The sequence below is a fragment of the Panicum virgatum genome, chromosome 3K (genome assembly GCF_016808335.1).
Source record: "Panicum virgatum strain AP13 chromosome 3K, P.virgatum_v5, whole genome shotgun sequence".
NCBI lineage: Eukaryota > Viridiplantae > Streptophyta > Magnoliopsida > Poales > Poaceae > Panicum > Panicum virgatum.
This window is the reverse complement of record NC_053138.1, coordinates 55458600-55464650: the sequence shown is the minus strand read 5'-3', so window position 1 is coordinate 55464650 and position 6051 is coordinate 55458600. Positions and strand designations below refer to the sequence as shown.

Here is a 6051-nt window from a genome sequence, read left to right as displayed (position 1 = left end):
GTGAAAAACTTATTGGAACGAGACGCGATTACACAATATTATCATTTAGTGGCAAATGGGAAACATAGAAACACTCTAATTTTCCAGTTGGAACAGGAGGAAGGAACAATACATGGGGAGTCGGAATTAAAAAAAATACATTACTACATATTATAAGAATCTCTTTGGTTCATCGGAAAGCACATCCGTGTCTTTGGATGAATCAATAAGGGGTGATACTCCCTCCATCCCTGTATATAGGGCATAACCACCTCTGGTTCAAAAACCAAGAAACATATTTAATTCTCTCTATCAACACTAGTATTACTGCATCGATGTACATGTGTCTAGAGAGCGCACTTTATATTATGGGACTTGAGTAAAAAATGGTTACGGCTTATATATTAGGATGGAATATTCCTCAGGTTACTTCACAGGAAAATGAGTTGTTAATTGAGAAATTTACCAAAACTGAGGTGAAGGATGCCATCTTTCAAATGGAACACAACAAGGCTCCAGGCCCCTAGAGCTTTAACAAGTGTTGTGGTTTCTAATGAAGGATGACCTGATGGCACTGTTTGAGGAATTTCACAAAGGGAATCTAGCAATCCATAGCTTCAATTTCGGAAATATTATTCTTCTACCAAACATGAATGATGCAAAACGAATGCAGCAATATAGACCCAATTGCTTGCTAAAATGTTAGATTTAAAATATTTACCAAAGTTATAACAAATAGGGTGACTAAAATAGAGCACAGGATACTTAGACCAACGCAAACAGCTTTTCTACTGGGAAGAAATATAATGGAAGGAGCTGTAATGTTACAAGAAACAATGCATGAACTCCATAAAAAAACAGGTTAGGTGGAGCTTTCTGCAGCAAACCTTCGTAAGAAAGGTTTCTCATATACGTGGTGCCAATGGATATCTCAACTTAGTCAGGGTGGAAATGTGGGAATTAAAGTTAGTGATCAGTTAGAAGATTATTTTCAAACAAGTGAAAGGGGTAGTTCCACATTTGATAGACGATGGTTGCGACCCACTTTCTGCAGGCTCTACAGAATCACGAGCTTACTTCAGTACTACCATACCATCATGCTTAAGACCTTAATTGACGGTTCTCATCATAAAAAATACAAGTCACACCAAGCTGTGAGGGAGGCCGATGTTCTGGCCTGAAGGATTCCGTCGAATAATCCTTCCCGGCGAGCCATGGGCCGTCACTGGCGTTGCTGCTGTCGAGGTCGTCGGCCTTGGTCTCCTCCACGGCCGAGATCAGGTCTCGAGAGTTCAGCACCGCGCCATGAGAGAGCGCGTCAGAAGAACGAAAGTATGCATTTTGATCATGATCAAAGACTAAAACAAACACATTTTTTTCTAAAAAAACTTTGATTAATAAATTAATAGAAGCAGAGAAAGCAACCATGAGCACCCTCAGACATGGATGTGAAGGTATCAACAGACAACAGATCGATAGTTTTTCAGACAAGGCTGAAACTTAAAATCATGTGCATTCATCGGGTGAACAGGGGAAAACAGAATTATGTAAGAAGAGAAAAGTAGAACCACCATCATGAATAAATCTGGAAGATTGTCCAGATCCCTATGCGTGATAATAATACGGCTCATCAACGATGTAAATCAGGCCACTACTTTAACATCACATCTTCATCAGGATCTCGCAAGGACTCGAGAGACTCTTCCAAATCAATCGAAAAGGGAAGAAAAGCAGATTGAGTAAGAATCTTCTCAGTTCAAGTCTATTGGGGGAATGGCCCAGCCCATATTGTAAATGGGCCTCATGTGGCGGCCCAAGAGTTTATTTGTAAATCTTGTACTCACCAAGGGGCTGGGGGAAAATTGTCACTCCCTCCCATCCTATATATTTAGCTGGCCCAAGGGGTCAAAGGGGCTCTCTCGCTGGAGCTACTCTCACTTGCTCTTCTTCGGTGCTCTCTTCTCTTCTCCACTGCTTGGTGGAGTCTTGCCCAACATCTATTCGTGTGAGCCTTTGGCTTGCATGCAAAATTTTGTCTGTTTGCAGGATTAAAAAATGCTCATTCACCACTCGGTCAACAAAAATAGTGCTATTTTTGTTTTACTTGTCAATATCAATTTTTATTCTTCATTTCATGAGTACTAACATCGTTCATAAATCATATTTTTTACCCTTGGCTCAAGTTATCGAAGGAGTGTTCACTCTAGAATTTTTATCTCTTCCCAAAATAAATTATCATTTTCCAAAAAGGAGTGGACTTCGGTCTACAACAAATAGGGTCGTATCACTATGGCCTTCGGTCTTTGTTATTATTGGGTTTCAGGATTACCAAGATTATTGGGTTTCTGTGCCTTTGCTGATTATAAGCTTCGGCATTCTGTGATCATGGGGCCTCGAGTGTCATATCTGATATAAAGTTTCAGGCCCATCGGCGCCCAAGAAACTATTGGTCATTCGTACCCACCAAAGGGTCTTGGGTCACTATTATTATTAGCCTTTGGACAGTTCGTAGCGCAGGGGATGTTGTTTATTATTCATCATTCATGTCTAGTGCAGAAAACTGCTACCTTTCAGTTATCATTTATCACATGTTGTTTATATCACTTCAATTATCGTGCACCGTATGCGTTCTTTCTCAAATCTATGCAGGATACTACCTTTGGGGTATGGATTTTCACCCCGAAGCAAAAAACAGTCTTATATGGGGCTTCGGTTATCCGAGTTTGATGCAAAATTTTCCTTCGAGTTATTAGTTTTCATCCCGAAGAGAATTATATATGGATTTTCACCCTAAAGAGAATTATATATGGGGCTTCGCTTATTCGAGTTTGATGCAAGAATCTTCTTCGGGCTATTAGTTTTCATCCCGAAGAGAGTTATATATAGGGATTCGGTTATCCGAGTTTTATGCATGATTCTCCTTCGGGCTATAGATTTTCACCCCAAAGCAAACATAGTTCTATATGGAAATGACTACGTATTGGTCTTATGGAATTCTATTTGGTCTTCGGTATTGATTACTGATTGATTGCACTTATGGGATTCCTGTCATATAAGAAGGCGGAATTCACCCGAAGGTTGGGGCCTTGATTGATAGGCCAATTCTTCGATTTTTACTCATTGCAAAAGCATCGCATTCATTTCATCTCATATTGCAATAAATTACATTACCCGCATTGCATTGCACTACATCGGCGGGCTAAAAATGCCCCAACCATAAAGGAAAGTCCTGTCGTGCGAAAGCCGAAGGCAGAGAAGTCCTTCGGCTCAAAATGCCGAGGGCAAGGAAAGTCCTGTCGTGCGAAAGCCGAAGGCAGAGAAGTCCTTCGGCTCGAAATACCGAGGGCAAGGAAAGTCCTATCGTGCGAAAGCCGAAGGCAGAGAAGTCCTTCGGCTCGAAAAGCCGAAGACTAGGAACGACCTATCGCGCTAAAGAGCCGAAAGCTTCCTAAGGAAAGTCCTGCCATGCGAAATGCCGAAGGCAAGAAAAATCCTGTCGTGCGAAAGCCAAAGGCAGAGAAGTCCTTCGGCTCGAAATGCCGAAGGCAAGAAAAGTCCTATCATGCGAAATACCAAAGGTAAGGAAAGTCCTGTCGCGCGTAAGCCGAAGGCATCGTAATAAACGTGAAACAAAATAACATATTTTTGCAGGTGAATAAACAGTCAGCTTCGGAGTGGTGAAATTCTGTCTCTGGTTCCCATATTATCGGTATGCACCGAAGCTCTATCCCTCCTCGTCAAGCGAAGAGGGGAGTCATCGGCGCGTAACAAGCGAAGACGCTTGAAAGAAGTAAGCACGGGTCGCACGTCTTGAATGGGTCCTGCACCCCTTAGCTTCACTTCCGGTACATCCAAGAGGAATAGCACATCCTGGCTACTTCAGCATCGAAGCCTTCTACTTTGGCGACGACTTCGACCTCGTCGACACAGTTCGGCTCGAGGGGCTAGCCTTCGACTTCGGCGACGACGACTTCGGCCTTCGACCTCGTCGACACAGTTCGGCTCGAGGGGCTCGCCTTCTACTTTTGGCGACGATGACTTCGGCCTTCGCCCTCGTCGATACAGTTCAGCTCGAGGGGCTCGCTTTCGACTTCGGCCTTCGCCCTCGTCGACACAGTTCGGCTCGAGGGGCTCGCCTTCTACTTCGGCGACGACGACTTCGGCCTTCGCCCGCGTTGACACAGTTCGGCTCGAGGGGCTCGTCTTCGACTTCGGCGACAACGACTTCCGCCTTCGACCTCGTCAACACAGTTCGGCTCGAGGGGCTCGCCTTCGACTTCGGCGACGACGACTTCGGCCTTCAACCTCGTCGACACAGTTCGGCTTGAGGGGCTCGCCTTCTACTTCGACGACGACATCTTCGGCCTTCGCCCTCGTCAACACAGTTCGGCTCGAGGGGCTCGCTTTTGACTTCGGCCTTCATCCTCGTCGACACAGTTCGGCTCGAGGGGCTTGCCTTTGACGTCGGCGACGACGACTTCGGCCTTCGACCTCGTTGACACAGTTCGGCTCGAGAGGCTCGTCTTCGACTTCGGCGACGACGACTTCGTCCTTCGCCCTCGTCAATACAGTTCGGCTGGAGGGGCTCGCCTTCGACTTCGGCCTTCGCCCTCGTCGACACAGTTTGGCTCGACAGGCTCATCTTCGACTTCGGCGATGGTGACCTCGGCCTTCGACCTCGTCGACACAGTTTGGTTCGAGGGGCTCGCCTATGACTTTGGTGACGACGACTTTGGCCTCCGCTACGAACACCGGCCAAGAGGGGGGAGACCATGGCAGGCTGGCATCACTTTGTGCATCAAGTCTTGTCCGGCGCTCGAGAGCGGAGAGTGATCCGGGGAGACGACGAGGTTCAACCAGTGCCAAGGGGGCGAACGCCCGAGAATCAAGGATCCGAGGTCCACACGACGAAGCCAAGCGACGAAGATTCCGCCTTCGTCATCGCCGAAGACCTTCATCATCGTCAAGATCGAAACCAATCACCAGTTGGAGTGCTATCGTCATGTATGTGTAGACCTGCTGGGCGTGCATGCTCTTTTCTTCGTCTGTTTTGTCCCACTGGGTTTTCGGATGGAGTTTTTAGCGAGGCGCACGAGAGGGCAGTCATGAGGATGATTCTCATGGCCGAAGTCATAGATAGAACTGGGCCACTTCCTATGAATTTAGCTATTGTGCTTTGTCGGACCGGCCAAACCAAAGTAGCTGAGGGGCTATTGTTGGGGGGAATGACCCAGCCCATGTTGTAAATGGACCTCATGTGACGGCTCAAGGGTCTATTTGTAAATCTTATACTCACCAAGGGGCTGGGGGCAAATTGTCACTCCCTCCCATACTAAATATATATATATAGCTGGCCCAAGGGGTCAAAGGGGCTCTCTCGCTGGAGCTATTCTCACTGGAGCTACTCTCACTTGCTCCTCTTCGGTGCTCTCTCCTCTTCTCCGCTGCTGCTTGGTGGAGTCTTCTCCCAGCAAGGTCTCCAAATTATTCTTCCACATTGCAACTTGAGAAGAACGAAAGTAATTTTTTACATCGTCGTCGTCATCGGAGAACAGTCGATCCGTCGGCAAACAAAAGCCGAAAGCCAGACGAACGCCGTCGGACCCGAACAGAAAGCGAGCGAGAGAATCGAACTGGACGGGAACCAGAGCAGAAGAGAGCGAGAGAATCCATCGAATCGGGAGAACCGAGCTTCGCAGAGGGCGCGCAGATGAATCAAACCAGAGCTCGAACATCCACCCGGCGGCGTTGGGGTCTGACAAAGATGGCGGCTGCTCTGCTATGTAATTCGTAGGGTGACGGGTCGGCCTAGGGTTTGCTGTGAGCCTGGGTCTTCGGGCGCCGTACTTTCCCAAACTGGGCCGAAAATTAGGCCCATGAGTTAAATTTTAGCCCAGACGATAAATTAGCCCGACTTGGACCACACGTTAAACATGGCCGGAATCCTGCGGACGTGCGCGACAAAGGGCCCATTACTCACGTACGGGCCCACCAGGCACCCGAACTCTGCACGCTGACAAGTGGCGCACGAGCGGCTCGATGGCCCCTGCAGGCGGGGAACTTGACCGAACT

At 47.4% G+C, this 6051-nt stretch overlaps 1 non-coding gene across 1 annotated transcript; it reads right to left on the bottom strand.

The window, feature by feature from the left end:
- Positions 1-5441: 5441 nt before the first annotated feature.
- Positions 5442-5531, bottom strand: LOC120701647. The gene has a single exon (XR_005686210.1). It is a non-coding gene; the product is annotated as a small nucleolar RNA Z159/U59 (small nucleolar RNA).
- Between the last annotated feature and the right edge of the window lie 520 nt (positions 5532-6051).